This window comes from Bos taurus, chromosome 17 (assembly GCF_002263795.3).
Source record: "Bos taurus isolate L1 Dominette 01449 registration number 42190680 breed Hereford chromosome 17, ARS-UCD2.0, whole genome shotgun sequence".
Classification (NCBI taxonomy): domain Eukaryota; kingdom Metazoa; phylum Chordata; class Mammalia; order Artiodactyla; family Bovidae; genus Bos; species Bos taurus.
Genome location: NC_037344.1, coordinates 46,973,108 through 46,984,601, shown reverse-complemented (window position 1 = coordinate 46,984,601; position 11,494 = coordinate 46,973,108). Strand labels below are relative to the sequence as shown.

At 46.9% G+C, this 11,494-nt stretch overlaps 1 non-coding gene across 1 annotated transcript; it reads left to right on the top strand.

Moving 5' to 3' along the window:
• Positions 1-1,220: 1,220 nt before the first annotated feature.
• On the top strand, positions 1,221-1,293 carry TRNAG-CCC (transfer RNA glycine (anticodon CCC)). Its single transcript has one exon. It is a non-coding gene; the product is annotated as a tRNA-Gly (tRNA).
• The last annotated feature ends 10,201 nt before the right edge of the window (positions 1,294-11,494 follow it).

Here is an 11,494-nt window from a genome sequence, read left to right as displayed (position 1 = left end):
TTGTTTCCTTCGCTGTACAGCACTGGGTAGAGCATAGTCTGCAGTGTCTTTATTTCAAGCCCAGGATGTCCAGAAGCAAACATAAAAGCAGCAGTGATGTAGTAGTACCGGTAGGAAGCATCTGCGGTTGTACTGTACTACTGTACTTTTCCAGGTACTGCACTGTAAGATTTTCAAAGTTTATTTTTTTGTATTTTTTAATGTATTATTTGTGTGAAAAGTATTATAAACCTATTATAGTACAATACTATATAGCTGATTGTGTTAGTTGGGTACCTAGGGAACTTACTGTACATGGAAATACGATTTTTTTTTTTTTTTACAGAGCCAGATTAAGACGTTAGAGACCAAAAGTTCAGAAAATATTATGAAGGCTCCCATATTGTATTCAAAAGTAAAACTGTACTGAAATGCTTGTAACTAGTCTAATGAAGAGCTTAGTTATAAATCATTCAGCAAATACTGAGTTTTTGATGCACAGAAAGCATGATTCAGATGCTTTAGATTTAGCAGTGGGCAAAACCAAGTCCTGCCTTCATGATTCACGGAGGAAAACAGGAAATCCTACATTCATGTATATATATCTCCTATGCTGTGTGTTACTTGTTCAGTCATATCCGACTCTTTGCAGCCCTCTGAACAGTAGCCTACCAGGCTCTTCTGTCTATGGGATTCTCCAGGCAAGAATACTGGAGTGGGTTGCCAAGCCTTCCTCCAGGGGATCTTCCCAACCCAGGGATTGAACTTGGGTCTCCTGCACTGCAAGTGGATTCTTTACCATCTGAGCTACCAGGGAATTACAAATATAGTTTCTTTACAACATAGTTTCATATATATACTTTACAGGGGAGGAAAGTAGGAGACATTTTCTTATAAATATTATATCCTGTATAACCTATAATATATAGCTCCATATACAGGCAGTATATACACTATATATACTTTCACATGCTTATATAGTTTCACATGTATAGTTTCCTCCATAGAGGCAAAAAATAGGATATCTGTGCAAATATATATTATGTATGTATATTGTATCCTATAGAAAGTTTCATTTTTTTAAAATTAATTAATTAATTAATTTTATTTTTGGCTTTGTCTGTTCTTAGTTGCAGTACTTGGAAACTTTCGTTGGCAGCCTGGGTTCTATCGCTGGTCAGGGAGCTAATATCCCACAAGTTGTGTGATATGGTGCCAAAAAAAAAAAAATGCAGGGGACTTCCCTGGTGGTCCAGTGGTTAGGACTCTGTTTTCCCAATGCAGAGGGCCTGGGTTCATTCCCTGGTCAGGGAACTAGATCCTACATGCTGCAATTAAAGACCCCTCTTGCCACAGCTATGACTCAACACAGTTGTATAAATAAATAAATAAAATTTTTAAAAAAATGTAGGAGTCATAAGAGACACTGGTTTGATCCTTGGGTCGGGAATATCTCCTGGAGGAGGGGATGGCAATCCACTCCTGTATTCTTGGCTGGAGAATCCTGATGGACAGAGGAGCCTGGCGCGCTACAGTCAGTAAGGTCACAAAGAGTCAGATACGGCTGAAGCGACTTAGCATGCGTGCACACATATGTATATACATGTATATGTTTATATTTTTTATTTTTGGCTGTGTTGGATCTTCAGTGCTGCGCAGGGCAGGCTTTTGCTCTAGTAGTGGCGAGCAGGGGCTACTCTTCATTGCAGTGCGGCTTCTCTTGTGGAGCACAGGCTTCAGGGCTCACAGGCTTCAGCAGTTGTGGCGCACTGGCTTAGTTGCTCTGTGGCATGTGGGATCCTCCCGAATCAAGGATCGAACCCGTGTTTCCTGCATGGGCAAGTGGATTCTTTATCCCTGAGCCACTAGGGAAGCCCCGACAGATTGCTCTTTTAAAAACTGTTTAGATAACTTATTTATTTGCCTAAATGTTTTAAAAGGCCTTAAATGGAAATGGGGAACTCAACACAAGCCTACAGAAGAATAAAGTCTTAAACATTTCAATTGCTGAAAGATTGACTGGGTTCTGTGTAATTATTAGTGCTATAAAAAGTATATAATATTTACCTGGCCATAATAGAACTGTATAAAAGTCACTTATCTTTCCTGCCACATTTCTCACAGTTATTAAAAAGAATGAAAAGAAATCTTGTAAATGACCTTTAAACACTGTCTTGTAAACGAAACCAGCAATTAATAATAATGATAATGATAATAATAATAATGGCTATAATTACCAGCTCGGTGCCAGGGATGAAGTGAGCATTTTTCTAGTATTCCCTCTTTAATTCTCATTCTAGTCTTAGAAGATAGACTGGATGAAACTCCCCTTTAGGACTTGGAAAAAGAAACTTCCTTCAGCTCACACACCTAGTCAGAGACAGAACCAGATTTAAACTCATAGCTGAGAAGGTCCCTGCAGGTGGGGTTTTAGGGAGCTCAGCTCCATCCCTGAGCCTCACACAGCCTCTGGTGTGCACACAGGAGGGGCTCAAAGAATACTCTGTGAATGAATGAATGGATGTCTGATTCTAGCACATCTCATGCAAAGGTTCTTGGAGACAAGCCATTATTAAATGAAAAACCCCCAAAGAAGGAAGGAGGATACTGTGGAATGCTTGTCCAGGCTTAACTCAGCTCCACATGTGCCAGCGAGCTCAGCTGAAAGGTTATCAACTCTAACTCCACCCCTGGGTGCAGCCGGCCAAGTCCTAGTCCAGCGACTGCCACCTGCCATCAGCAGCCCCTTCTGTGCCGACTGAGCTGTGCTGCCAGCCCAGGGAGCTGTGCATGGCTTCACACGTCCCTCCTTGTGTGAGCTGCTCACGGGTGCTTTGCTTGTGAGCAGCAGGGGTGAGGTGGTGATGGTAAGCTTGTGCAAAGAGCAGGGAGCCCAGACAGGGCTGCACTCTCCGGGGCTCCGTCCCAGCTCCCGGCTCCCTGCCTGGCAGGTCCCCAGGCAGGGCAGAGCCTTTAAGCCCCCGTAGGGGTCGCAGACCCCAAGCAAAGGCCCGGGCCTCGGCCCTGGGTTCCCCGCCGGCCACTGCTCTTTTCTTTCCCTGGAAACTCGCTCTGAGATGCTGGGGTCACAGGAGGAGGGGGAAGAGGCCCAGGCCAGTCTCACCCCTCAGGGGTCAGCAAAGAGCACTGCCTCTCATTGTCTGAACTCCATCACAGTCTATTAAGAAAGGAAGCCTGGGGGCCTCAGGACCGTGCCATCTTTTATTATTCTAAACTCAAAGAATGTAACAGTTAAGTAAATGTGGCCAATCCAGACGGTCAGGATTTCTCCAGAAAAGTAAAGGCAATTTTCTCGAGAAAATGCGATATTGATCTTGGCCCTAAAGTTAGCTATTTGCCCTTTATAACACAGAGGGTGAATTCTGCTCAAGTGCTGGCTACCCCCAACCCCCACGTGTAACTTCCTAGGCACCACAGTGCTGCTTGTAAGATAGCCACACGGTTTATTTTAGAAGTACTGACTTCTGGTCCGTACTGAGTACTCAGTACTGAGCTCGGCCTGGTAGAATGCAGCCTTCCTTCCTGCAGACATGTTTGGGGCCGTGGCAGGACCCCATTTGGGGCCCGTGGGTGTGTATGCTGGAGGTCTTTTCTGGAAGCAAGCTCATGCCAGGCTGAGGAGAAGGAGGGGTTGGGGGTGGGGGACTCCATGAACCCTCCCAGCTGGGCCAGCTCTGATCTCCATGACTACGAAGAATATTCTAGAAAAGCCAGGACAATGTTCACCTCGGGGCAGAAGACCTGGTGAGCAAGCTGCCCATCAAACTTCTTATGTTGTGGGTTCAATGTGAGCAAAAGTGGAAATTCCCAGGAACCCCTTCGGGGACTGAGACCTCCAGTGCTGGGATAGGGGGAGCAGGAACTTAGGCATGGCCCTCCCTCCCCCAGCTTCCTAGGGTTTGTGTGCCTGTATATTTTTTATTTTATTCCCTAGAAAACTGCTGTTTTCCAGGCAGCTTCAATTAAAACTGGGGCCCCTTACCTCCAGTAATTACACTGCTGACATTTCAAAGGCCTGATCCTCTTGTTCAGTTGATGTTTTTTCTTGAAGGATCCTTGATGAAGAGCATTTGTTTGGGATTATTTCTGAGCAGCAAACGAGTTCCTCCAAGACAGTCAGACTGTGAGACGGGCCTCCTGGCTCCAGCAGGGGGCGAGGGGACCTTGGCAGGGTGGGTCAGGGCCAGCCCGTTAACCTCTGCCTCCCCTTGGCTGGGACACCCAGGCCTGGCTGGAAATCTAGGACGTATCACCATGGGTGCTAAGGGAGCAGGCCGGGAGCAAGCTTTTGGTGGTAGGATGCAGGAAACACAGAAAAACTTGGTTTTCTAGTGGACTGTTTGGGTTTTGAGTCTGTGATTCTGAAATAGGAGGAAAGAGGACAGGGCACAAACTTTAAAAGAGTAACATGGTTATAGGGCATGACAAATTGGTTAGAATCGGGACTTCCTTGCTGGTACAACAAGGATAAGAATCCGCCTGCCACTTCAAGGGACATGGGTTCGATCCCTGGTCCAGGAAGGCTCCACATGCTGTACAGCAACTAAGCCCATACACCATTACTACTGAAACCCAAGTTCCTAGAGCTTGTGCTCTGTGTATGGGAAGCCACCACAATGAGAAGCCTGTGCATTGAAACTAGAGAGTAGCCCCCACTAGCCACAACTAGAGGAAGCCCACACGCAGCAATGAAGACTCAGAGCAGCCCAAAATAAATAAATTAAAAAACTATAGAATCAACTAGGGCCAAGATGTTGGAAGATTTGACTTCCAGTGGACCTTGAGCCTCATTACACATTCATTGTAACATTGTTGTTGTTTTTTAGTGGCTAAGTCATGTCTGACTCTTTGAGACCCCATGGACTGTAACCTGCCAGGCTCCTCTGTCCATAGGATTTTCCAGAGAAGAATACTGGAATCGGTTGCCATTTCCTTCTCCAGGGGATCCTCCCAACCCAGGGATCAAACCCACATCTCCTACATTGGCAGGCAGATTTTTTTTTACCTCTGAACCACCAGGGAAGCCCTCATTGTAACATACCAACAAGCTACACACCCACCACTGTCACAACAGTTCTGAGGCCAACCATCAAAGATCAAAAAGTGAGTGGTGGCCCTTTTCCTGTAAATTTCTGTCCCTTTCTCCAAATAATTGGGATAATCCTCCCACTCATTAGCCTATGAAATTACCCAGCCCAGAAAAACTAACCACGTCATATTTCGGGGCCTCTTGCCTTCTGAAATGACCCACACTCTGTCTGCGGGATGTGTTTTTAAATAAATCTACTTGTTACCTATCACTTTGTCTCTCAATGAATTCTTTCTATGACTGAACATCAAGGATCTGAAATTCACTGGGACCAGGTCCCCCTGAAAAATGTTTATGTCCTGATCCCCAGAATCCGTGACTATGAGACAGGAAGAAGGCATTGCTGGCATGGTAGGCTTGCAAGAGGGTAGTCACCGGTGGAGATAATGAGATGGGCAAGAAAGTGGGAAGAGGAGGCAGATGTGGTAACACAAGCAAGAGGTCAGAGCTATTTCTGGAGGGGCTTGAGAGCTAAGAGATGTTTGCAGTGGCCTCCAGAGCTGGATGAGGCAAGAAAATGTTTTCCCCCATAATAGTCTTCTGGAGGGACACAGCCCTGCCCACACACGATTTTATTTTATTAAAAAAAAATGTTATTGGAGTACAGTTAATTTACAACATTGTGTTAGTTTCAAGTGTACAGCAAAGTAAATTGGTTATACATATATATATATATATATATATGTGGAAATAGGTTATTACAGAGTATTGAGTAGAGTCCCCTGTGCTGTACGGTAGGTCCTTATTAGCTATCTATTTAACACACACACAGTGTGTATATATCAATCCCAATCTCCCAATTTATCCCACCCCCAGACCCCCGTTACCCCCTTTGCCCTCTGGTAACCATAAGTTTGTTTTCTATGTTTGTGACTCTGTTTCATTTTTGTAAATATGATCATTTATACCATTTTTTAGATTCCACATGTAAGTGATATCATGTGATTTCTCTATCCGACTTACTTCACTCAGTAGGAAAATCTCTAGGTCCATCCATGTTGCTGCCAATAGCATTATTTCATTCGTTTTTGTGACTGAGTAATATTCCCTTCTATATATGTACTACATTTTCTTTATCCATTTCTCTGTCAATGGACATTTAGGTCATTTCCATGTCTTGCCTATTGTAAACAGTGCTGCTATGAGCATTGGGGTGCATATGTCTTTTCAGATTAGGCTTTTGTCTGGATATACACCCAGGAGTCCAATTGCTGGATCCTCTGGTAACTCTATTTTTAGTTTTTTAAGGAACCTCCATACTCTTCTCCACAGTGGCTGTATCAACTTACATTCCCACCAACAGTGTAGAAGGGTTCCCTTTTCTCCACACCCTTTCCAGCATTTATTGTTTGTAGATGTTGTGATGATGGCCATTCTGACTGGTGCGACATCTTAATTTTAGCCTGGCAAGATGGGTGTCAGACTTCCGGCTCACAGAGCTGTATGAGAACAGACTTGTGTTGTTTAAGCCTCCAGGCTTGTGGATGCTTGTCCAGCAGCCAGAGCAGACTGATGCAGACAAGGTCCTGTCCCATCCTGACCTTGACCCTGCTCAGTGCCCCACAGCCCGCAGGAAGCCCTCCTTCCATAAGGATCCAGCTGGAAGGCAATTAGCAGACGCAGCCTCAGGACTCTACAAGCAGGAATTCTTAGCCATCCCCCATGCAGACACAGCTTTGGCTCCCAAGAAACTGGGATCCAGAGTCAAGGTGGTCTCCAGCTGGGCATCCAAGGCTGTCTCTGCCACATTCAACCCCACCCCCACCCCCTGCAAACCCACTTTGGACTCACTTTTCCCTCCCCCTCCTTTCCCCTCTCCAGTTGACCTGCAGTCCTCCAGCAGAACTAATCAAGAAGATTACAGGGCAGGCCGTTCGAGAGGAGTCCTCAACCCTGCTCGCAGGGAGAAACCAGAGGAAAATCCCCTGGCCTCATTTCTCCAAACTTTGCTTTGATTTTTTTTTTCTTCTTCATTTTTTTCCCCAAAAGTTTCTTCATCACGGATTTCCGGAAGCATCGTCCCTGGCGGCTCACGCAACAAGTTTTGGCAAAAACCAAAGTCTTAGTTTTCATTGGGCTGGAGGAAGTTCGAACCATGCCCCGCCCCCTCCACCAGATGCACAAAGGAATAAACTCCCCCAGCCCAATTAAGGAGCAGGGGCTGGGATGAAAGGAATTCCAGCCTGTTGACAAACTGTATTTCTCATTTTCACATAAAAGTCACAAGATGGAACTTGTTGGCTTGGGGCAGGGGGTGGGGGTTGGCGCCCGAGTTGGGGTTTAGAAATGTCGGGGGCAGGAGGCTTACAGGGGAAGTGGAAGCTGGAGCATCACCAGCTGGGGCCCAAGCGGCCCATCTCTGCCTAGCTGTGTTACCTGCGCTGTGGGTTCCCATCTGACACACTCCAGCCCACTCCACAGAGCAAGGCAGGTGTGGGGTGGCTGGGGCGACAGGTTCCTAACTCTTTGCACGCTTAGTCATGTCGTGTGTAAGGCAGGGACGATAACACCACCCACTTGTGGGCTATGAGCAGGTTCAAGTGGTATCGGTGTGAAACACAGCTTCTGGCAGGAGGGTGCTCCCGGAAATAGTAGTGGTATACTTATTCCTCAGCAGCACCACTCCCACATGCCACCCTCCTGGATTAGGAAAACTAGCTCCCCTGCTTCCTCCTCATAGAGCTTCCCAAGGCCCAGGGGAGAGCTGGGCACAAAATAGGTGCTTAATAATGGTTCAGTGCTGCCTGGCTGCTGGGGGTTGCATTTATGTTGTGGGTCCCATGCTGCATGTCCCCAGGTGTGGGTGGCTGTCCCTGTTAGAGGCTACGTGACCAAATCGCCTGGGGCCTGAATCTGTGCCCCTTACACATGCCCTCCTACACACATTCATGCACTTACACACACACACATTCACATGCTTGCCCACACGTTCACATAATCACATATTCATTCACACACATCACATGTTTGCACATTCACACATGCCAACACTTGTTTGCATACATATACACACATGCTCATGCAATCACACACGTATACACACTCCTGTGTGCTCACACTCCAACACTCACGTGCTTATGCATTCACACATGTATGCACACTCCCAGGTACTCACACTCGCACTTGTTTGCACATGTCTGGACACTCTCCCATTCACATACATCCTCACTCACTCACACCCCTTAATGCTCACACAGCATGTACACTTGCCCACATGCTCACACCCAGCTTCACAGGACCAGCTGTGCAGCCTCTCCAGAGGCACTTGCGGAGGGGGGGGGGGGGGGCAGGGAGGGGCCACTCCACTGGCTGCCCAACATTCCTCAAGGCAGGAGGCCTGGCCTAGGAAAATTCCAGTCCCTCCGGCCAGCTGACTCTGCCCTTCTTTCTCTGGCGGCCTGACCTCGTGCTGGGGACGCTGCCCACAGGCCGGCCTGGGGACGCCATTCCTTCCTGAGCCTTCCCGGGGGCCCTGGGACACATCTGCTGCTCGCAGAGCCGGCCTGGGGCGGATCTGACACCTGGTCTAGAAAGCCAGGCACTGGCCCATGTGGCATCCACGCCTGTCACGCCGGCGATTCCTCCCATGCTCTTCTCAGCGCCACAGGTCACATCCCAATTGAGGGCCACAGTCTACTCACAATCACTTTTCACAGACATTCCTGGAAACTGCATCTTTTTGGGAGCCCTCAAAGCAGCCACCTTCACCATCCTCTCCACTGCTGGCCTCTCAGGGGTCTTGATGGGCGTGTGCAAGCAAGGGCCTGCTCATACCCCCCTCTCCCCCACAGTAGTCATCACGCCCAGGGCCACAGCCAGAGGCTGAATCCAAGTGAACCCTGGAGCCTGGTGACAAGCTGGTCACCTGAGGGTGGGGATGTGACTCTGCAGCTGCTCCTAAGGCCAAAGCTATTCAGAGGAGGGGGAGTCCTCCTGGAACATGGCCTCTCCCAACCTCTCTGGAGTCCCCATCAGATCCAGGGTTTTCAGGGACAGTGGGGACCAATTCTCTCAACAAGCCCTACGAGAGCCAGCTTCCTAGTGACAGGGGGCAGAGCTATTTCTGAGCAGGCTTTTAAAACCGATCTCTGTGGAGACAGCCCATTTATCCATCAATGGATGAGTGGAGGCACACATGTGGTCCATCCATACAATGGAATATTATCCAGCCTTGCAAAGAAACAAAATATTGCATGCTACAACGTGGATGAACCTCATAAACACTAGGTTAAGTGAAGGAAGTCAGGCACCCAAAGCCACCTGTTGTAGGATTGGATTTATAGGAAAATGACCAGAGGAGGTATATCCATAGAGACAGAAAGGAGAGTGTTGGTTGCCAGGGTCTTGAAGGAGGGAGGGCTAGGGGGTGATGGCTAAGGGATACAGGGTCTCCTTTTGGGGTGATGATAATGTTTGGGACTAGATAGAGGGAGTGGTGGGCTTCCCAGGTGGTGCTGGTGGTAAAGAATCTGCTTGCCAATTCAGGAGACATAAGAGATGTGGGTTCAATCCCTGGTTGGGAAGATGCCCTGGAGGAGGGCATGGCAACCCACTTCAGTATTCTTGCTTGGGAAACCCCATGGACAGAGGAGCCTGGCAGGCTATAGTTCATAGGGTTGTTAAGAATCAGACATGACTGAAATGACTTAACACGCAGAATGGGTGTTTATACAACATTGTGGATACTAAGTGCCACTGAATTGTACACTTTAAAGTGATTTATGTGGTCACATGCATTTTACTTCAATTAAAAAAAAATCTGATCCCTGATTTTTAAAAGGATATTCATTATTCCAGAGGACACATTTGACAACAGGAAAGTCTATTTGATTTATGGCCCAAACACTTAGAAGTCAGGAGCTCTGCCCATCATGGAAATTTCAAAAATAACTGGGCATTGGTTTTACTTGGAAAATTGGATCAGGCTGCTTCCTTGGCTGTTAACTTAGTTATGTGTTACACGCAAAGGGTTGGAAACCTCTAACTCACGATTTCAGTCAAGTGGGGGAAATGAAGCCACAGCAGCCTACATTACTATGTTAAGGTGGAATCCTTTACCATGCTTTTCCAGAGGGCCCTTGGTGAGGGGCACCTAGCCTGTCTTGTGACAGAAGAGGGGAACACAACCACCCAGAATGTCGGTGTGAGGGGCAGGTGGTGAGGGACCTGGAGACGGGCGCAATTAAGAAGAAAATGGAAACAGAGCCGTTTGACTCATGCAAGATTTTCCTGTTGTGTATTTGCTGAATGTCTTCCAGGCATGAGAATTATTCTGGGTGCTGGGATGGGGGAAAGTTAAGGATCAATGGTCACCATGGCCCCAGCAATAATAATAACACCAATATTGATAATGCCCTTTACTAGGTGGTCACACTTCAGCTTCTTCAGTAACTGGTATGACACTGGGTGACCCAAATGATCCTTCTAAGTCTGCATGTCCAATCTGTACAACAAGACAAATAACAGTGTTCACGATGCTGTTATAAATATTAAACTAAGGCTCAGTGACAAATAGTCCATTTTTAACAAAAGGTTCGACTCACACTGATTGTCAAGCATTAATGTCATCTGGGTCCAGTTCAGCTCTGCTGATAGGAGAGACATGCATTCATATGACACAATATTTCTAGAGTTTCACCTGCATTTGGCAAAGTGAAGATGCAGCCACTAGTCTTAAGTGAGGTTGGGCTTTGTAGCATGAATGATAAGAGAATGCAAAGCAAAACAGATAGTGCAAAACTAAGTAGATAATATGAAATAAAATAGTGCTCTAATAAAACTATGCTATTTCCAACATGGTCATGGGAAGGCAATTTCTAGATTACTGTCCCAAGCTGAATTTGAAATGTCTACTGAAGGTAGAAAGAGGAGGGTGGAGGAAACAAGGGTGGACATGGACCAAGAGCAGGAGTCTGAAAGGACACGACGTGGGGAGGATTTGAACACTCTGGGAAAGGCTATAACACCACCCTCCCTGCAGACCTGGCCGAGGTTATGAAATGCCCTCCAGACAGAAAGAGCCCTAGGCAGAGAACTTGCTAGCCTCAACTGAAGTGGAATAGTTAGTGCAGCGTGGGCAGGAAAGGCACATTGGGGGGAAAAAAACCCCTAAAAAACCAGTTCTGTCATCATCATTGTCACCATCACTGTCACCATCAGCATCACCAGCATCCCCAGCATCATCACCATCACCGCCATAATCACCATCGTTCTCACCATCATCAGAGGAGCCTGCCGACTATAGTCCGTGGGGTCGCAAAAGAGTCGGACACAATGTAGCAGCTAAAAACAACAGCAATCACCACCATCATCATCGTTAACAATTTCTGAGCTCTTACTCAGTTCCAGACATAGTACAATGTACTCCGTGTGCATTATTCATTTAATCCTCCCAACAGCCTCATG